This window comes from Balaenoptera borealis (genome assembly GCF_965194805.1).
Source record: "Balaenoptera borealis genome assembly, chromosome: 2".
NCBI classification, from domain to species: domain Eukaryota; kingdom Metazoa; phylum Chordata; class Mammalia; order Artiodactyla; family Balaenopteridae; genus Balaenoptera; species Balaenoptera borealis.
Genome location: NC_138867.1, coordinates 79,982,966 through 80,005,273, shown reverse-complemented (window position 1 = coordinate 80,005,273; position 22,308 = coordinate 79,982,966). Strand labels below are relative to the sequence as shown.

The window sequence follows — 22,308 nt, the reverse complement described above, 5'->3', positions numbered from 1 at the left end:
GCTCGTGACCGCCTCTGGAGTTCGTCTAGGTGGCGCTCTGAATCCCCTCTCCTTGCACGCCGCGAAACAAAGAGGCAAGAAAAATTCTCTTGCCTCTTCGGCGGCTGCAGACCTCCTCTCCGGCTCCTTCCCGCGGCGCGCCAACCCCTTCAGGCTGTGTTCACGCCGCCAGCCCCAGTCCTCTCCCTGCGATCCGACCGAAGCCCACGCCTCAGCTCCCAGCCCCCGCCCGCCCCGGCGGGTGAGCAGACAAGCCTCTCGGGCTGGTGAGTGCTGCTCGGCGCTGAGCCTCCGTGCGGGAATCTCTCCGTTTTTCCCTCTGCGCCCCTGTTGCTGTGGGATCCGCGCTGATAGCTGCGGCTCGCGCCCGTCTCTGGAGTTCGTTTAGGCGGTGCTCTGAATCCCCTCTCCTTGCGCGCCGCGAAACAAAGAGGCAAGAAAAAGTCTCTTGCCTCTTCGGCAGCCTCAGACCTTTTCCCGGACTCCCTCCCGGCTAGCACCAAAGCCCGAGCCTCAGCTCCCAGCCCCACCCGCCCCGGTGGCTGAGCAGACAAGTCTCTTGGGCTGGTGAGTGCTGCTCGGCGCCGAGCCTCTGTGCGGGAGTCTCTCCGCTTTGCCCTCCGCACCCCTGTGGCTGCACTCTCCTCCGTGGCTCCAAAGCTCCCCCCTCTGCCACCCGCAGTCTCTGCCCGCAAAGGGGCTTCCTAGTGCCTGGAAACCTTTCCTCCTTCACGGCTCCCTCCCACTGGCGCAGGTCCCGTCCCTATTCTTTTGTCTCTGTTATTTCTTTTTTCTTTTACCCTACCCAAGTACGTGGGGATTTTCTTGCCTTTTGGGAGGTCTGACGTCTTCTGCCAGCATTCAGTGGGTGTTCTGTAGGAGCAGTTCCACGTGTAGATGTATTTCTACTGTATCTGTGGGAAGGAAGGTGATCTCCGCATCTTACTCTTCCGCCATCTTGCCCCTCCTCCGAGTCTAATAGTTTTGAAACTATCTGCCCATTTTTTTATGGGCTGGACAGAAGAGGTGAGAAATCCTCTTTGTTTCCATAGCATTCCAAAATCATGAGCCACTCCAAAGCGTAGTGTCTGTCACTATAAATATCTATTTGATCCTTGGATAATTGACAAGCCCTAATTAATACCATCAGTTCAGCTTGTTGAGCCAATTTGATGTCTGGTAAATAAGAACTTTCAATTATTTATACCATCAAGATTATTGTGCACCCAGTTTGATAATGCCCTTTGTCATCCTTTAAATAGGATCCATCCATAAACCAAATTAAATCAGTATTATCAATGGTAATTCCTGTAAGTCAGTCCTAGGAGTAAGAAGTTAGGCAGTTAGCATAATGTGGTCATGGTTGTCATCATCTTGAGGTGCTGGAAGCAAAGTTTTGGGGTTACAGGGATTACATGGAGCAAAAATAATATTGGGTGAAGAGAGTAACAATACCTCATAAGAAGCCAATTGACTCACAGAATAGTGCTGAGTAAGGTGAGAATTTAAAAGAGATTCAACTGAGTGAGGAACATAAATAGTTAGAAGAAAACCCATTACAAGTTCTTCAGTAGCTTTGCATAAGAGAGCTGTCACTGAAATAGTTCTCATACAGGGTGGGAGACCTTTTGCCACCTAACCTAACTGCTGACTATAATATTCTGTGGATCGATGCTGGTCGCCATACCTCTGAATTATTACACCCAGGGTGTTTCCTTTTCCTTCATGCCCAGAGAGAAAAAAATGGTAATTTATAATTAGGATGGCCTAATGCTGGAGCCTGAGTCAGTGCAGAGTTTTAAAGTGTCTACAGCCTTTTCTCCTTCTGTCATCCATTTAGTGGGTCTGGTTGGTCAGATTTAAGTAATGCACAGAGAGTTTGGGCAATAAAGGGAAAACTAGGTACCCAATTCCTACAATATCTGGTTAGACCCAGAAATCCCCTCAGTTGCTTCTTTGTTTTGGAAAGTGAGAAAGCTAGGATTCCCTTAATTCTACCAGAATCAATTAACTATTCTTCCTTAGGTATCAAATGACCTAAATATTTCATAATTGCTTAACAGAATTGTAGATTAAATAAGGAATAAGGACTTTTGTCTTTGGAAACCTTAGTTCCCTTACAGGCTAATTGGTATAACAGATGGGTGTTATCTCTTTGGGAGTCTGTTCAGTTCCAGAACACAAAAGCAAATCATCTACATATTGAATTAAAGCAGAACCATTAGTAAAGTGTACATCAGCCAAATCAGCTTGAAGTATTTGAGAAAAATAAGTAGGGCTTTCAGTATAGCCTTGTGGCATAACCGTCCAGGTATACTGACCATCTTCCCACATAAAGGCAAAGAGCTATTGGCTTTCTTCTTCCACTGGAATACTAAATAACATATTACCTGAAAAACAACAGGTGTCTGCTGGAATGGCTGAGAGCAGGGTGTGAGGATTAAGAACCACAGTGTTGTAAGGGATCACAACGTTATTCACAGTGCTCACATCCTAAACAAATCTCCAGTCTTTTCCATTTTACTTTCTTACCGGTAAAATGGGGGTATTGCAAGGACTGGTACAAGAAATTACAAGTCCCTTCTCAAGGGATTCCTGAATAATAGGTCTTATTCCATTTAATGCCTCTGGTTTAAGTGGAGATTGTCAAATATTGCATAGAAGCTTGGAGTTACCGATAGTTAGGAGAGGCTGTCTTAATTTTCCCAATATCTGGGAAAGAAGATGACCATAATTTCTCAGGCACTCATAATAGTAAATTGTTAATTTCCTCCTGACCTGTTTGAGTTTTTGTTTTCATAACCAACAATTTCTCAGTAATCTGATCTGTATCTACATCTTCTAAATCTAAAATCATTTCACCCTTAGGTGAAAAAGCAATATGGGCATTATATACCTCTTAAAGGACTCACCCTATCATATGAATTGGAGCATATTTCACCAAAAGAAACACATGTTTTCCCGTGATAGTTCCTAGCTGAAAAGTTACTGGCTCTAATTTAAAAACTCGCATAGGAAAATTTGAAACCTCTACCATTTGAATTGATTGTTTACTCGTAGGGAAAGGGCAATGAATAAGTACTTTTGTCAATCCATTCTCTTTGGGAAGACTTTTGGTTTAGCCTGATATAAGTTGTGGGCAATTTCTCTACATTTCTGGTGGTCCGCAGCCTCATGTTTATGAAAATCTTCCATAGGCGTCTTTTAATTTAACTCTTTGAGCCATTCTTTTGATTTACTTTCAGAGATTAGTAAATGTAGGAGCTGGTACAAGTCTGAATATCCAGGCTCATAAGTTCTTACTGTAAGATCTAATTCTTTAGTAAACCCCAAAGGATCCTGAAAAGGATCTGGAAAATCCTTAGTTAAGTTCTGCCTTAGTCCAAGGAGTATAGGTAAGAGTGGATTCCCCTCTGCTTGTGGGCTTCTCCTTAAAGGGAGCTGCTATTACCTTGGGCTGCTTTCATTTTCTCCCTTGGACTAAGAGATTTTTCCTCTGGTGTTAGAGGAGGGAGAGCGGGAAGGTCAGGGATAGGGAAAGGAGAGGATACAGAGGAGGGGGAGGCGGGGTAAAGGGGAGGAGGAGGAGGGGAAGGAGGAATGGCTTCTGAGGTTTTTTTCTAATTTTGCCGCCATTACTAATAATTTTCAGTTTGTCTCATTCAGTCAAGCCATTTATTATTTCCTCATGTTGAGGCTTCCAGGTACCAATTAAAAATGCCTCCCATTCTGGTTGTTTGATTCTATAGCTGGCTTTTTCTAATTGAGTGTACAAATAAACCAGTTTAGGTAAATCTGAAGTGCCTCATTTTGGCCATCTCAGGGACAAGTTACCTTTGGTCAGATCTTCCCATTTAGTTAAATACTTGCAAGTGTTAGTCCCATAGGTGTTATACATAAACCCAACTGGCGTTCTTATATGTGGCTGTCTGTCAGGTTGCTGTACTGCCTTTGAAGCATGCTTTCCCATTATTAGGTAGCCTAATTCAGATATGATCTGAATAACTTTCTAAGCACAATGTGATGGATTGGCTGTGTGCTGCTTCTGAGTCTAGCTCTCCAAGGAGTTACCCTGGGTTGGTTTGATTCTATTACGTCTCAGTTTCTTCTTCCAACAGTCTAAAACCACTGTGGGTTCTCTGAGCGCTAGGTGATGAGCCTCCGTCGCGTTCCCTGGAAGAGCAGTGTTTACTTAATGGTTGTAGTGGGGTTCTCTGTGGGACCACTGTACCTCACCAGGATTAACCCTCGGCCACTTCCACTAGGTTCTCAGTCATCTGAGGATGCTTTGTGGCAGAAAGTTTTTGCTTTTTTCGAAGAAGCAAGTGTCCCTTTTCTTCAGAGCTGAGCAGGCTCAGTCTCCCATTTCCCTAGCAAACGATTTGTTCAGACCATGTATCAACTTGTTTTTCAATTTAAGCCAAATTTAACAAAGATTAGCATAGTATGTTTTCCTAGCTGCCTGCCTAGATCCCACTAGGTCCCCGCCTGGGAAAATGCACTGGTGCCCCGGAAGACTTCAAGTAAAAACAACTCAAACACAATTTTTAGGATTGTCACTTAAGCAACGAGATCCTTATATCAGGAGAACTCACCAGAACACCTGAGAGATACCGAGAAGTTGGTGGGGCTCAGTGGGGCTGTGCTGGTACTGAGCACAGGTTCCAGGCGTCCTCCAGGTGCCCTCTGGTGGGTGTCTCTGATATTCTGCTGACTACACCATGCAAATGTCTACAAAATCCAATTAACAATCAAGCTAAGAAGAAAAAGAGAGAATTTTATTCAAGCCAAACCAGGGATTATAACCCAGGAGACAGATTATCAAAAGCTCTGAATACTGTTCCACTGGTTAGGTGCTAGAGATAACAGTTTTATACATTTTTGAGACAAAGAATTATGTATTATATTGACAGGTTCACATTGTACATAAAGTTCATCAGAGTTGTTTTGGTCAGGTATGCACATACAGAGCGAGCCTTTAGGTCAGCGTGACCCCTATTCAAGATGAGAAAGAAATGTTAATCTTAAAAAATACAGTGCTGGTGTCAGAAGTAAAGGACCATATTTCTCAAAGGTTGATTATAGCCTCCTGCCTTGAGGAGGTCTGGTTAATGTATAATGTGGATGCACATTGTATGTTGGGAAAGGCCCGTCACAAATGGGGGCGTGTTATGTGTGTTTTAATTATGACTTAGTTTGATTGTCCTGCCATAGAGAAATTTATGATTTTTCCTTGTCAAGTGGCAGGTATAATTAGATTCCGATCCTATGTGGCTTGAAGAACTGATGAAAATTTCCACGTAGAAATCAGTGGGTGATTAGAAATGTGATCAGAAATTCATGAAAAATTCAGTGTTGGAAATCACATTAAAAGGTGATAAAGTCATGACAGTGGATAAGTCTGCTAAGAGAAAGTAGAGATGAGAAAGAGGAAGGAACATTTAGGGGGCAAGGAAAGGAAAAGGGAATAAAGAGCTCAGGACATGGGGAGGATCCCAAGAATATGACACAGCAGTCAAGGGGTGATCAGGAACAGCAAATTAAAGATCTATGAGGATGATGATTGAGAAAAACCCATTGGATTAGTGGCTCAGATTACACCTTTTAGAGACCACTTAGCCTCAGAAGAAGGTGAAGGCTGAAACCACACTGCAGAGAGCTAAGAGAGCATATATGTGGTTAATTAAGGGAAAACAGCTAATGGAGAATGTAGACGACTGTTTCCAGGAGCTTGCTGTTAAAAGGAAGAAGAAAAACAGGACAGTGGTTGGGGAGGGAGTGTGTGACCAGAGGTTGAAGAAAAGCTTTTATTACAGTAGAAGAAACTTGAACATATTGTTGAACAAGGGAAAAGTGAGGAAATGACAGAGGAGTGAGATTCTGAAGGAGGCACATGGAAATAGGGTAGAAGTTTAGCTTTGGAGATAAGCCCACAAAATATGTCTTGTGTGTTTTTCCTAAGTGCCTTGGAAAGCCACCGGAGGATATACAGCAAGAATGTGACATAATCCAACTTGCATTTTGAGAATACTATTTTGCTGTATAGAGGCTAGATTAAGCAGGAGACGACGATGCTTATCTTAAATATACACACCGAATACTGGTATTAGAAAGGTGATCAGTGGACTTTTCAGTGTATTCCAGAGTGGTGAGTGGGTTGGGGGAATCATAACTTGAAACCTGAAGCTCTAGAATCCCCTTCCACATTTCTTAGGTTCCAGAGTGCTATGTATAAGTAAGTGGCTTCTGTAAGTGCTGATGTAGAGTGTTACCTAACAGAGTGGACTTTGACAGCAGACAGTTTTGGATACAGTTCTTTGTTCTGCCATTTACAAATTCTGTGATCTGAATTATCTCTCTGAGACTCAAAATCCTTCTCTGGAAACTGCAGATAAAAACTGCTTACCTCATTGTATTTTTATGAGTACTAATGAAATATGATCAGTCTCTCAACAAGAGTCATACAAGGAACCTCTTTATTATTTTTCCACATTTTTTCACAATTTTTTATAGTGTCTCAATTTTTAAAACTTAATATATATTCATCTTAAAAGGAAATGAATAAGAAAAATAAGATAAATGCAAAAGGTAGAAAGTTCCATGACTTCCAAAAGAAAGAGCATCAGAAAAAGAAGACGTTAAAAGGGTGAGATCAAGCCAGGGATAAGTGGGTCTGGGGCTGGTGTGACAGGTCCCAAGATGAAGACAACAGCAGGAGGATAGGAGCAGAGTGACTGACAGCGGGAGCCTGGGTATCTGGCAGCCGGGGGGTGGTTGGAGGGAGGAGAGCTGGTGATGGGAATCTGTAGACTGTGGTATAGAGGCTCTGCCACTGACAGACGGTGACTGGGTGAGGGGCTGTGGCCAATAAGACTGACTGGGAAAAAGCTTGGGGGACTTAGAGAGGAGAGGAGCCTGAGGAGAGCATGCAGGGAATGGGAAGTTTGAGAGGCCAAGATTAAGGCAAGATGGTGGATTTAGAGAAGCGAGACTTGAGGGGATAGTGCAGGTGGGTCTTGAAAGAAAAAATATTTATTTTAAAAAAGGAAGTGAAGTCTAAGATTCCAAGAAGCATAAGTTAACATGACGATTTTGCCACTTTTATTATACAGTAAGTCCCCTACACACGAACATTCTAGTTGCAACCTTTCAAAGATGCGAATGTGCGTTCGCATGTCCTATCACATAAGTTAGTTCACATGTCTGGTGTACACTGTCACGTGCATGCGTCTTCTATGAGTGGTTGTGCTTTTGTGTACTTTACAGTACTGTATAGAGTACAGTAGTACAGTATCTTTACTTCAAGCGCAGGATATCCGGAAGCAAGTGTAAAAGCAGCAGTGATGTAGCTGGTACAGTACTACCCAGACATCACTGGATCATTTCTTCAAGAAGGTAGATAGAATTGAATCCAGCAAGGAACCAGAACCTGTGCCATCAACGTCAGGCGTGAGAGCAATTGCAGCTTGCCCTCCATCTCCTATTGCTGACAATCCTTCAGCTGTACCATCTCCCACCTCTTCTCCCTCCTCCAGTCAGTAACTCTTCTTGCCTGTTCACTTGATGCCAGCTGCTGTATGCCAGCTGTTGTACTGTACTACTGTACTTTTCAAGGTACTGTACTGTGAGACTAAAAGTGTTTTCTTTATTTTTTGTGTTTGTTTTTTATGTATTATTTTTGTGAAAAGTATTATAAACCTATTACTGTATGGTACTATATAGCCGATTCCTATTGCGTTAGTTGGGTACCTAGGCTGACTTTGTTGGACTTACAAACAAATTGGATTTATGAACGTGCTCTCGGAATGGAACTCGTTTGTATGTAGGAGACTTAACTGTATCCTGTTTGACCTGGATACAATTGAGGGTAAGACAGTTAGCTCTGAAAGGTCCGAGGCAGCTCAAGAAAGGAGTAACAGCAAAATGGCAGGGAAATGGATAGGGTCAAAATGAGACCCCTCCCTGGGGATGGGCCTGGAGAATGGTTCAGGGAGGGTCTTGCAAGGAAAATTATTCTTCCTATTTGCTCTCTCAGTTGCTTTATATCTTTCTTGGAATGCAGCACGGCCTAAAGAATAATATATAATCAGTCCATGGTGGCTTCAGAGAAGGTGACATGATTGCCATCAGGAAAAGATCAGCTTAAAATGTAACAAAGGAGGCCTTTAGAACTCATTAGCTACTAAAAATCAACTATTTACCAGATAATGAAGGAGTCTTTTAATGTCCTTTATTCATAACCACTCAAATTTCAGAGAATTTCTATCAAAAGTTCCAAATCTCATTGCTGGCTGTCATATGCTGAGATATGTGCTAATAGCTGCCTTCTGATTGTCTGTGGCTGATTGGTTTAGCTGATTCCCAGGCCACCTTTACCTTGTTTGGCAGCCTCAATTTCCCTAATAAGAGAGCACGTTCGCTAGTTAGTTAGTTAGTTAGTTTAAAGAGTTTGCTTTTTATTGAGACACGGCACTTCTGTGACAATGTCTTATCACCTAAAGAGCCTAATAGTAGTGATTACCTTTTACAAAGATTGATTTAGTCTCCTATTTATGTGAGTGATTTCCTGGTTCAGGCCAAGAATCACGATATTGTGAACTTGGTTCACAAATCACACAAGTTATTTTAGAACAAGAAAGGTATTGGGAATTGCAAATTTATTTTGATCATAAAAAGTACTGGGCAAAATTACTACTGGGTAAATGCCATAGAATTTCCACAGGACATCACCTCTTCTCTACTAGTGGAGTGTTGAACACAAGGGCATTGGAGTTAAATGGCCTAGGTCCAAAGCTGTGTCAAGCACTTATGTCAATTAGTTAAGTTCTGTTGCCTCAGTTTCCCCATTTGTAAAATGAGGATAATTAAAGTACCTCCTACCTTGAAGAGTTATAGCTAGATCAAGTGACATGGTATGTGATAGGGCCTGGCATATAAGTACTCAATATATATTAGTCGTTACTCTTACTGATAGTGACCGATGTTAGCAGCAGTATCAGAGGAAACATTGCCAAATCTGATTAAGATTTTCAGAAATATCTTCCAGTATATTTGGAGCTGCTTATGAACTTTGAGACTATTTTGATGAAATCTTTAAATAAGAATCAGCAAGTATCAGTCGAAAGCCACTTAGATTTTTACTACTGGGGTTCATGTTCTTCATAAACTAAGATAGTCCTTTGTTTTGCCTGAGAGTTAGTTGCAGATTGCCCTGCTGAAGTATCCATGAGTTCTTTATCTCTGTGTCATCATGATGTTTTCAGGAAAACCTCACACCTATGCCAGCTGCTTCTGTATGCTGCAGTAGATAATAAGACCAGTAGATCTTATGGTCCACAACCTTTCTCACACCTCCTTTGCTGTGAAATGATTGGATGCAGTATTTGTGGTGTTAAAAGATAAACTGAGCCATATTAAAAATTGTAAGAGTTTACTTGCACAAAACTAGATTCCAGTGGACCAGTGCCAAAGCAGAAGTGGTTAGGAACCCTCCGCTGACAGGCTCTGGGGTGGGGACAGGTTGGGAGGGTGTACTTTTATAGAGAAGAGGTAGAAGCAAAGTGAGGAAGTTATTTGACTGGTTATAGTTTTAGCCATTGCATTATTTGGGCCAGACTTGTTGGCTGTTTGTGATTGGTTGTCCTTAGGTTTCCATTTCTTTTCTTTTTTTAAAATTTTATTTATTTATTTATTTTTGGCTGTGTTGGGTCTTTGTTGCTGCATGCGGGCTTTCTCTAGTTGTGGTGAGCGGGGGCTACTCTTTGTTGCGGTGCGCAGGCTTCTCATTGCAGTGGCTTCTCTTGTTGCAGAGCACTGGCTCTAGGCACGCGGGCTTCAGTAGTTGTGGCACATGGGCTCTAGAGCTCAGGCTCAGTAGTTGTGGCACACGGGCTTAGTTGCTCCGCGGCATGTGGGATCTTCCCGGAACAGGACTCGAACCCGTGTCCCCTGCATTGGCAAGCGAATTCTTAACCACTGTGCCACCAGGGAAGCCCAGGTTTCCATTTCTTAACCTTGAGGCATTTATAGGCTTAAGCTTTGGTTTGCTTATGTAGGCTGCTAAGATAATAGAACCGCCTCAGACTAATGGCCTCCTTGTTTAACTCATTTGACAGTAGGAATTTATTAAAGGATTTTTGGCAGTTCAAAGAATTGTTACAAGGGCTGTAGAAATAAATAGACTTGTAAACTTCTCAGAAGACAACACCCACAATTTAGTCACAGAATCATGTCAGAATTGTGACCTTACAATAATTGCTCTCAGTAACTAGCTAGATGCCTCTGCCTACACTATTTTTTGGGGGGGGGGGAAAAAAAAAGCCACAGCTACCTGAAGGCTGGTTACCATGGAGTGCTGCTCAGAATCAAAGTCGTACATTAGAGCATAAGATTAGCACAGCAGCTTAGCTGTAAGGGAGGCTGAGTATTTGAGTGTACGTTCTTTGGGGCAGTGGGACTGCAAACATGAGACAGTCATTCTGAAGACGATAAACAGCTACCGAATGACACAGTCCCAGTAGGCTCTTCCACTTCCCTTTTTTTTTTTTTTTTAAATTTTTAAAATACACTTTTATTTTAGATTAATTTTACATTTATAGAAAAGCTGCAAATTTCGTACAAAAGAGCTCCCCTATACACTACAACCAGATTCCTCTATTGTTAATTCCTACATATGATACATTTGTCACAACTAATGGACCAATATTGACACATTATCATTAACTAATTTAGATTCTCAGCCTTTACCTAATGTTCTTTTCTTGTTTGTGATCCCATCCAGGATACCACATTATATTAAGTTGTTATGTCACCTTGGGCTGTGACAATTTCTCAGACTTCCCTGCTGTAGTTCTGTTGCTGTTGTTTTGCTTTTTTTAAAATTTATTTATTTTATTTATTTTTGGCTGCATTGGGTCTTTGTTGCTGCGTGCGGACTTTCTCTAGTTGCGGCGAGCGGGGGCTACTCTTCGTTGCAGTGTGCTGGCTTCTCATTACGGTGGCTTCTCTTGTTGCAGAGCACGGGCTCTAGAGCGCAGGCTCAGTAGTTGTGGCACACGGGCTTAGCTGCTCTGCGGCATGTGGGATCTTCCCGGACCAGGGCTCGAACCCCCCGTGTCCCCTGCATTGGCAGGCGGATTCTTAACCACTGCACCACTAGGGAAGCCCCGTTGTTCTGCTTTTAGTTATTTTTCTTTCAGTTTTATTGAGATATAATTGAGATACAGCACTGTATAAGTTTAAGGTGTACAGCATAATGACTTGATTTACATATATTGTGAAATGATCACCACAATAAGTTAGTTAACATCCACCATCTCATACAGATGCCAAAAAAAGATAAATGTTCTTTTCGTTGTGATGAGAACTTTTAGGATTTACCCTCCTAGCAACTTTCTAATATATAATACGGCAGTGTTAACTAGAGTCATCATGTTATACATTACATCCTCAGTACCTATTTATCTTTTTTTTTTTTAACATCTTTATTGAAGTATAATTGCTTTACAATGGTGTGTTAGTTTCTGCTTTAAAACAAAGTGAATCAGTTATACATATACATATGTTCCCATATCTCTTTCCTCTTGCATCTCCCTCCCTCCCTCCCTCCCTATCCCATCCCTCTAGGTGGTCACAAAGCACCAAGCTGATCTCCCTGTGCTATGCGGCTGTTTCCCACTAGCTATCTATTTTACATTTGGTAGTGTATATATGTCCATGACACTCTCTCACCCTGTCACATCTCACCCCTCCCCCTCCCCATATCCTCAAGTCCATTCTTTAGTAGGTCTGTGTCTTTATTCCCATCTTGCCACTAGGTTCTTCATGTCCTTTTTTCTTTTTTTTTTCCCTTAGATTCCATATATATATGTTAGCATACTGTATTTGTTTTTCTCTTTCTGACTTCACTCTGTATGACAGACTCTAACTCCATCCACCTCATTACAAATACCTCCATTTCATTTCTTTTTATGGCTGAGTAATATTCCATTGTATATATGTGCTACATCTTCTTTATCCATTCATCCGATGATGGACACTTAGGTTGCTTCCATGTCCTGGCTATTGTAAATAGAGCTGCAATGAACATTTTGGTACATGACTCTTTTTGAATTATGGTTTTCTCAGGGTATATGCCCAGTAGTGGGATTGCTGGGTCGTATGGTAGTTCTATTTTTAGTTTTTTAAGGAACCTCCATACTGTTCTCCATTCCACTTCCCTTTTTATCCCACTTCCCAGGATTCCAGAAAATTCCTTCTCATGGAAGTCTTCTATAAACTGACTCTTGCCGAAAGAAACCTTCCTGATGCCCTAGACTACGCTGGGTTACCAGACTGTAATTCATAAGGGTGGGGGCCATGTCTATTTTGCTCAGTGCTGTGTCCTTAGTATCTAACACAGGGTGCCTGGCACAGTAGCTATAAATTTGTTAGATGAATATAAGCTATTTAGTCTGTAAATAAAAGCCTGTAAGTCCAGTCTAATACCACCACAACCAGACACCCAGGCCTGATTTATAATTAGGACATGTGAAATGCAGCCAGATTGGTAGATAATATGTATTTTGAGGATGTATTTTATCTCAAAATGATGCTAAATCACAAACTTGGAATGCCAGTCTATGTCAGTAACTAGATCTTAGTCCAGCCCAACTGCTCAAGACAGACAATATGCTGGCCATCCTTTTATACCATTTGACTGTATCTTAAATTTCACATGTGAAAATCCCCCTCATACAGTAGCACAGCCCTCTTGACCTTACTGATTTTATGAAGCTGAGGTCAGTAGATCAGAGTCATAGAAACCAACCAATGTTGATAATCCCACAAAAACTACCAATAATACCAGTTATATTTATTAGGCTTGCTTTACAGTCAAAAAAGCACTTTCATATATATTATGCCATTGATCCTCAGAGCAATTCTGTACAGAAATCATGGCACGTATCACCTCATTTCACACATGAGAAAACTGAAGCTCAGTGAGGTTAAGTCATTTGCTGGGATCTTAACAGTGACCAGCGGAAGGGTCAAGGCAGGGGTCTAACATTCCAGCTCTGTCCAGGGCATTCTCCACATTACGAGGCAGCTAGAGTGACACTGAGGCACAGACTGTCCCCATTCTGGAGAGACATGAGCAGGGATCCCTCTCCCCACAGGGGAGAACGTCCCTCCTGGTCCAGTCCATCTAGCATCACAGAGCACAGTCTGGCAGCGCCAGGCAGCACAGTGGCCAGCAGAACTGTTCCCTGGTCTCAACACACACTTGCAGAAGAGCAGCTAGTAGCTGGGAGGGTGAAGCCGGAGCCTGGCCTACTGTGCGCTGCTGCCCTGTCACGCTGAGGGGCTTTGTGCTCAGGTGGAACAGAGCCCGAGAACAGCCTGCAAGGGACAAGGAGAGTGCTCCTGTGTGGCTCAGAGACCAAGTCAGCAAACATCTGATGCCTAATAAGCCAGGCTCTGTGCTAGTCATGGGGGTCCAGAGATGAGGAAAAGAGTTCTGCTGCCTACAGTGTGTGTGTGTGTGTGTGTGTGTGTGTGTGTGTGTGTGTGTGTGTGTGTGTGTAGTGGGGAGGGTCATCCAAAATGAGTTTCACCTTTTCATTTGGCACGTAGCAGCCAATAATATGTTTGGGTTTTTTTTTAACATCTTTATAGGAATATAATTGCTTTACAATGGTGTGTTAGTTTCTGCTTTATAACAAAGTGAATCAGCTATACATATACATATATCCCCATATCTCCTCCCTCTTGCGTCTCCCTCCCACCCTCCCTATCCCACCCCTCTAGGTGGTCACAAAGCACTGAGCTGATCTCCAGTGCTATGCAGCTGCTTCCAACTAGCTGTCGATTTTACATTTGGTAGTGTATATATGTCCATGCCACTCTCTCACTTCGTCCCAGCTTACCCTTCCTCCTCCCCATGTCCTCAAGTCCATTCTCTAATAGGTCTGCGTCTTTATTCCCGTCCTGCCCCTAGGTTCTTCATAACCCTTTTTTTTTTTTAGATTCCATATATATGTGTTTCACTCTGTATGATAGACTCTAGGTCCATCCACCTCACTACAAATAACTCAATTTCGTTTCTTTTTACAGCTGAGTAATATTCCATTGTATATATATATGCCACATCTTCTTTATCCATTCATCTATCGATGGACACTTAGGTTGCTTCCATGTCCTGGCTATTGTAAATAGAGCTGCAATGACATTGTGGTACATGACTCTTTCTGAATTATGGTTTTCTCAGGGTATATACCCAGTAGTGGAATTGCTGGGTCATAGGGGAGTTCTATTTTTAGTTTTTAAAGGAACCTCCATACTGTTCTCCATATTGGCTGTATCAATTACATTCCCACCAACAGTGCAAGAGGGTTCCCTTTTCTCCACACCCTCTCCAGCATTTATTGTTTGTAGATTTTTGGATGATGGCCATTCTGAATGGTGTGAGGTGATACCTCATTGTAGTTTTGATTTGCATTTCTCTACTGATTAGTGATGTTGAGCATCATTTCATGTGTTTGTTGGCAATCTGTATATCTTCTTTGGAGAAATGTCTGTTTAGGTCTTCTGCCCATTTTTGGATTGGGTTGTTTGTTTTTTTGATATTGAGCTGCATGAGCTGCTTGTAAATTTTGGAGATTAATCCTTTGTCAGTTGTTTCATTTGCAAATATTTTCTTCCATTCTGAGGGTTGTCTTTTCATCTTGTTTATGGTTTCCTTTGCTGTGCAAAAGCTTTTAAGATTCATTAGGTCCCATTTGTATATTTTTGTTTTTATTTCCATTTCTCTAGGAGGTGGGTCAAAAAGGATCTTGCTGTGATTTATGTCATAGAGTGTTCTGCCTATGTTTTCCTCTAAGAGTTTTATAGTGTCTGACCTTACATTTAGGTCTTTAATCCATTTTGAGTTTATTTTTGTGTATTGTGTTAGGGGGTGTTCTAATTTCATTCTTTTACATGTAGCTGTCCAGTTTATCCAGCACCACTTATTGAAGAGATTGTTTTTTCTCCATTGTATATTCTTGCCTCCTTTAACAAAATAAGGAGACCATATGTACGTGGGTTTATCTCTGGGTTTTCTATCCTGTTCCATTGATCTATATTTCTCTTTTTGTTCCAGTACCATACTGTTTTGATGACTGTAGCTTTGTAGTATAGTCTGAAGTCAGGGAGTCTGATGCCTCCAGCTCCGTTTTTCTTTCTCAAGATTGCTTTGGCTATTCAGGGTCTTTTGGGTTTCCATACAAATTGTGAAATTTTTTGTTCTAGTTCTGTGACAAATGCCAGTGGTAGTTTGATAGGGATTGCATTGAATCTGTAGATTGCTTTGGGTATTATAGGCATTTTCACAATGTTGATTCTTCCAATCCAGGAACATGGTATATCTCTCCATCTGTTTGTATCATCTTTAATTTCTTTCATCAGTGTCTTATAGTTTTCTGCATACAGGTTTGCTCTCTCCTTAGGTAGGTTTATGTCTAGGTATTTTATTCTATTTGTTGCAGTGGTAAATGGAAGAGTTTCCTTAATTTCTCTTTCAGATTTTTCATCATTAATGTACAGGAATGCAAGAGATTTCTTTGCATTAATTTTGTATTGTGCTACTTTACTAAAATTCATTGATTAGCTCTAGTAGTTTTCTGGTAGCATCTTTAGGATTCTCTATGTATAGTATCATGTCATCTGGAAACAGTGACAGCTTTACTTATTCTTTCCGGATTTGGATTCCTTTTATTTCTTTTTCTTCTCTGATTGCTGTGGCTAAAACTTCCAAAACTATGTTGAATAATAATGGTGAGAGTGGGCAACCTTGTCTTGTTCCTGATCCTAGTGGAAATGGTTTCAGTTTTTCACCATTGAGGACGATGTTGGCTGTGTGTTTGTCATATATGGCCTTTATTATATTGAGGTAAGTTCCCTCTATGCCTACTTTCTGGAGGGCTTTTATCATAAATGGGTGTTGAATTATGTCAAAAGCTTTTTCTGCATCTATTTAGATGATCATATGGTTTTTATTCTTCAATTTGTTAATATCCTGTATCACATTGATTGATTTGCGTATATTGAGGAATCCTTGCATTCCTGGAATAAACCCCTCTTGATTACAGTTTATGATCCTGTTAATGTGCTGTTGGTTTCTGCTTGGTAGTATTTTGTTGAGGATTTTTGCATCTGTGTTCATCAGTGATATTGGCCAGTAGTTTTCTTTCTTCATGACATATTTGTCTGGTTTTGGTATCAGGGTGATGGTGGCCTCATAGAATGAGTTTGGGAGTGTTCCTCCCTCTGCTGTATTTTGGAAGAGTTTGAGAAGGATAGATGTTAGCTCTTCTCTAAATGTTTGATGCAAGTCGCCTGTGAAGGCAACTGGTCCTGGGCTTTGGTTTGTTGGAAAATTTTTAATCACAGTTTCAATGTCAGTGCTTGTGATTGGTCCGTTTATATTTTCTATTTCTTCCTGGTTCAGTCTCGGAAGGTTGTGCTTTTCTAAGAATTTGTCCATTTCTTCCAAGTTGTCCATTTTATTGGCATATTGTTGCTTGTAGTAATCTTTCACGTTCCTTTGTATTTCTGCAGTGTCACTTGTTAGTTCTCCTTTTTCATTTCTAATTCTATTGATTTGAGTCTTCTCCCTTTTTTTCTTGATGAGTCTGGCTAATGGTTATCAATTTTGTTTATTTTCTCAGAAAACCAGCTTTTAGTTTTATTGATCTTTGCTATTGTTTCCTTCATTTCTTTTTCATTTATTTCTGATCTGATCTTTATGATTTCTTTCCTTCTGCTAACTTTGGGGTTTTTTTGTTCTTCTTTCTCTAATTGCTTTAGGTGTAAAGTTAGGTCGTTTATTTGAGATGTTTCTTGTTTCTTGAGGTAGGATTGTATTGCTATAAACTTCCCTCTTAGAACTGCTTTTGCTGCATCCCATAGGTTGTGGGTCATCGTGTTTTCATTGTCCTTTGTTTCTAGGTAGTTTTTGATTTCCTCCTTGATTTCTTCAGTGATCTCTTGATTATTAAGTAGCATATTGTTTAGCCTCCATGTGTTTGTATTTTTTACAGATTTTTTTCCTGCAATTGATATCTAGTCTCACAGCGTTGTGGTCAGAAAAGATACTTGATACGGTTTCAATTTTCTTAAATTTACCAAGGCTTGTTTTGTGACCCAAGGTAGGACCTATCCTGGAGAATGTTCCATGAGCACTTGAGAAGAAAGTGTATTCTGTTGATTTTGGATGGAATGTCCTATAAATGTCAATTAAGTCCATCTTGTTTAATGTATCATTTAAAACTTGTGTTTCCTTATTTATTTTCATTTTGGATGATCTGTCCATTGGTGAAAGTGGAGTGTTAAAGTCCCCTACTATGATTGTGTTACTGTCGATTTCCCCTTTTATGGCTGTTAGCATTTGCCTTACGTATTGAGGTGCTTCTATGTTGGGTGCATAAATATTTACAATTGTTCTATGTTCTTGGATTGATCCCTTGATCATTATGTAGTGTCCTTCTCTGTCTCTTGTAATAGTCTTTATTTTAAAGTCTATTTTGTCTGCTATGAGAATTGCTACTTCAGCTTTATTTTGATTTCCATTTGCATGGAATATCTTTTTCCATCCCCTCACTTTCAGTCTGTATGTGTCCCTAGGTCTGAAGTGGGTCTCTTGTAGACAGCATATATACGGGTCTTGTTTTTGTATCCATTCAGCCACTCTATGTCTTTTGGTGGGAGCATTTAATCCATTTACATTTAAGGTAATTATTGATACGTATGTTCCTATTACCATTTTCTTAATTGTTTTGGGTTTGTTATTGTAGGTCTTTTCCTTGTCTTGTGTTTCCTGCCTAGAGAAGTTCCTTTAGCATTTGTTGTAAAGGTGGTTTGGTGATGCTGAATTCTCTTAGCTTCTGCTTCTCTTTAAAGGTTTTAATTTCTCCGTCAAATCTGAATGAGATCCTTGCTGGGTAAAGTAATCTTGGTTGTAGGTTTTTCCCTTTCATCACTTTAAATATGTCCTGCCACTCCCTTCTGTCTTGCAGAGTTTATGTGGAAAGATCAGCTGTTAACCTTATGGGGATTCCCTTGTATATTATTTGTTGTTTTTTCCTTGCTGCTTTTAATATATTTTTTGTATTTAATTTTTGGTAGTTTAATATGTGTCTTGGCATGTTTCTCCTTGGATTTATCCTGTATGGGACTCTCTGTGCTTCCTGGACTTGATTAACTATTTCCTTTCCCATATTAGGGAAGTTTTCAACTATAATCTCTTCAAATATTTTCTCAGACCCTTTCTTTTTCTCTTCTTCTTCTGGGACCCCTATTATTCAAATGTTGGTGCATTTAATGTTGTCCCAGAGGTCTCTGAGACTGTCCTCAATTCTTTTCATTCTTTTTTCTTTATTCTGCTCTGAGGTAGTTATTTCCCCTATCTTATCTTCCAGGTCACTTATCTGTTCTTGTGCCTCAGTTATTCTGCTATTGATTCCTTCTAGAGAATTTTTAATTTCATTTATTGTGTTGTTCATCACTGTTCGCTTGCTCTTTAGTTCTTCTAGGTCCTTGTTAAACATTTCTTGTATTTCCTCCATTCTATTTCCAAGATTTTGCATCATCTTTACTATCATTATTCTGAATTCTTTTTCAGGTAGACTGCCTATTTCCTCTTCATTTGTTAGGTCCGGTGGGTTTTTGCCTTGCTCCTTCATCTGCTGTGAGTTTCTCTGTCTTCTCATTTTGCTTAACTTAGTGTGTTTGGGGTCTCCTTTTCGCAGGCTGCAGGTTCGTAGTTCCCGTTGTTTTTGGTGTCTGTCCCCAGTGGCTAAGGTTGGTTCAGTGGGTTGTGTAGGCTTCCTGGTGGAGGGGACTAGTGCCTGTGTTCTGGTGGATGAGGCTGGATCTTGTTTTTCTGGTGGGCAAGTCCACATCTGGTGGTGTGTTTTGGGGTGTCTGTGGCCTTATTATGATTTTAGGCAGCCTCTCTGCTAATGGATGGGGTTGTGTTCCTGTCTTGCTAGTTGTTTGGCATAGGGTGTCCAGCACTGTAGCTTGCTGGGCATTGAGTGGAGCTGGGTCTTGGTGTTGAGATGGAGATCTCTGGGAGATTTTTGCCGTTTGATATTATGTGGAGCTGGGAAGTCTCTGGTGGACCAATGTCCTGGATTCGGCTCTCCCACCTCAGAGGCACAGGCCTGACACCCAGCCGGAGCACCAAGACCCTGTCATCCAGACGAAAAAGAGAAAAAGGAAAAAAAATAATATATCGTTGCTCCCGAAGTCCACTGCCTCAGTTTGGGATGATTCATTGTGTATTCAAGTATTCCACAGATGCAGGGTATATCAAGTTGATTTTGGAGATTTAATCCACTGCTCCTGAGGCTGCTGGGAGAAATTTCCCTTTCTCTTCTTTTTTTGCACAGGTCCTGGGGTTCAGCTTTGGATTTGGACCTGCCTCTGCGTGTAGGTCGCCTGAGGGCGTCTGTTCTTTGCTCAGACAGGATGGGGTTAAAGGAGCAGCTGATTCCGGGAGCTCTGGCTCATTCAGGCCGGGGGTAGGGAGGGGTACGGATGCGAGGTGAGCCTGCGGCAGCAGAGGCGGCGTGATGTTGCACCAGCCTGAGGCGTGCCGTGTGTTCTCCCGGGGAAGTTGTCCCTGGATCACGGGACCCTGGCAGTGGCGGGCTGCACCGGCTCCCGGGAGGGGCGGTGTGGATAGTGACCTGTGCTTGCACACAGGCTTCTTGGTGGCGGCAGCAGCAGCCTTAGCGTCCCATGCTCGTCTCTGGGGTCCGCGCTGATAGCCGCAGCTCGCGCCTGTCTCTGGAGCTCATTTAGGAGCTGCTCTGAATCCCCTCTCCTCGCGTACCTCGAAACAGTGGTCCCTTGTCTCTTAGGCAGGTCCAGGCTTTTTCCCGGACTCCCTCCCGGCTAGCTGTGGTGCACTAGCCCCTTCAGGCTGTGTTCACGCCGCCAACCCAACTGGGGTTGGATCTCCCTGGGATCCAACCGAAGCCCGAACCTCAGCTCTCAGCCCCGCCTGCCCCGGCGGTTGAGCAGCCAAGCCTCTCAGGCTGGTGAGTGCTGCTCGGCACCGATCCTCCGTGCGGGAATCTCTGCGCTTTGCTCTCCGCACCCCTGTGGCTGTGCTCTCCTCCGTGGCTCTGAAGCTTCCCCCCTCCGCCCCCTGCAGTCTCCGCACACGAAGGGGCTTCCTAGTGTGTGGAAACCTTTCCTCCTTCACAGCTCCCTCCCACTGGTGCAGGTCCGGTCCCTATTCTTTTGTCTGTTTTTTCTTTTTCCTTTTGCCCTACCCAGGTACGTGGGGAGTTTCTTGCCTTTTGGGAGGTCTGACATCTTCTGCCAGCGTTCAGTAGGTGTTCTGTAGGAGTTGGTCCACGTGTAGATGTATTTCTGATGTATTTGTGGGGAGGAAGGTGATCTCTACGTCTTACTCTTCTGCCATATTGAAGGTTTCCCCCAATATTATGTTTTGAAGGAGCAGTTTTCAGAGCCAGCCTTCTTAGAATTATTTGGTGGCTGCCACCATTTGATTTGTGTGTGCCTATGAACCAAGGACACAGGGGAGTTTTAAAATGAGAACAACTTGTCGGTATTCCACTTTGTTATTCTTTCTTTTCTCACTTTTATTCCCTTGTTGGTCTTCCATTCTGGGCATGAAATATTAGCTATGTTGACTATTTATTTACATACCATGATTAATCTAAGTTAGGGGCTTCTCTGGGCTCTATTAAGACAGCACGTCTAACAAATGAAATGCTGGCCCAGGGGAGCAATTTCATGTGCTGTAAATCTAGTTAACTCTGTTACTGAAGATAAATGCTGTCAGCCAGATTTAAGGCTCAGAGATACCTGAGAGATACTCGGTATTCGCTGGCATAAACCCCAAGTTGAATGGCTGTCACCAGTCATCAAGTTACTATTTCAAGGTCATCAGGTGCAATTACATGAAGAGGAAGTTTATGAATGTACTCGTGGCTCAATGTTTGCTGTAACCAAATTGGTCTCCCATTGTGGCTTAACAGCAAAAACATGTAGAATTTACAGTTCAGACTCTTTGCCCTTCCAACCTGCTGCCCCTTGTTCTTGCTCTCACAGCTTCCCACCTCACCTTTGCCCTCTGACCCGTTTTGAACACATACTGGGGACCTGATCTTGGCTTTATCCTTTGGACATGATTTTTAGGTATTTTCCCTCTGACCCCACTTTTTTTCTTCCTTACTCTTTGCCCTAGTCCCTAGGGACCTGTTGTCTAGGCCTGGATATAAAATACATTATATTCAGTCCGGATTAAGATAGGCTGAATAAATATGTTTTCTCACCAAATACATGGTTTTTAAGGTTATTTTGAATTAATGAGAAACGATACTGTATTATCGCTGTGGTTCTATCCCTAACAACTCAAAAGCAAGAGGCATAGAGTATAGAGTAGTAATTTATATAGTCTCTGGAGACAGACTACCTGGATCTGAAACTCACGTCTGTATTTCTTGGCTATGTAACTTTGGGAAAGTCACTTAATTTTTCTGTGCTCAGTTTCCTCATCTGTATAGTGGGAATGATGATAAGATAGCTGCTTCACAGGGTTACATGAGAAATATTAACTATTTATGTTACAATTTATTGTTGTAGTTCATTACAGAAAAAATTTATTGAGGGTTTTCTATGTCAGGCATTATGCTAGATGTTGAGGATAAAGTGAGCACAAGATGCAATTTCTTCCCCCAAAGTTCTCACTTCTATTGGGAGAAAGAAACAAAAAGGCAGCAATAACCTAGTGTGATAAGTCTGTGGGAGGAGTAAGACAAGATGCTTTGAGAACACATAGGAGCCTAACTTAACCCAGCCCTGGGCAATCCAGGAAGGCTTCTTTGAGGAAGTGACATGACGCTAAGTCCTGAAAGATGAGAAGGTGTTAGCCAGGCAGAGTGGAGATTGCACTGTAGGTAAAGAGAGCAACACATGCAGAGGTTTGGAGGCAGAAGAAAGGATAGGTCACACTCGGAGGAACAGTAAGTGGCTCAGTGGAGCAATTGTGGTAGAGCCTGGACGAGAAAGGTGTGTAAGGATGAGGCTCTGAGGGAAGGAGCCAGCTGAGGGCATCAGGAGGCAGAAGGACCAGATGGAAATCAGGGTCTGGAGCGGGGAGGTAGAAGAAGTGGCTGGTCAATGTCCACAAGGTCCAGAAGAGGTAACAGATGGAAAACCCAGCAGATGAGTGAAATGAGACAAATAAGGGTATTTACATCAGAAAGCTGGTGGTACCCATTTCACAAGGTGTTACATGGGAGAGACCAG

General features: G+C 42.0%; 1 protein-coding gene across 2 annotated transcripts in view; it reads left to right on the top strand.

Moving 5' to 3' along the window:
- Positions 1-22,308, top strand: part of ERAP1 (endoplasmic reticulum aminopeptidase 1) — a 120,806-nt gene that overhangs the window by 10,000 nt on the left and 88,498 nt on the right. The window lies entirely within an intron of this gene.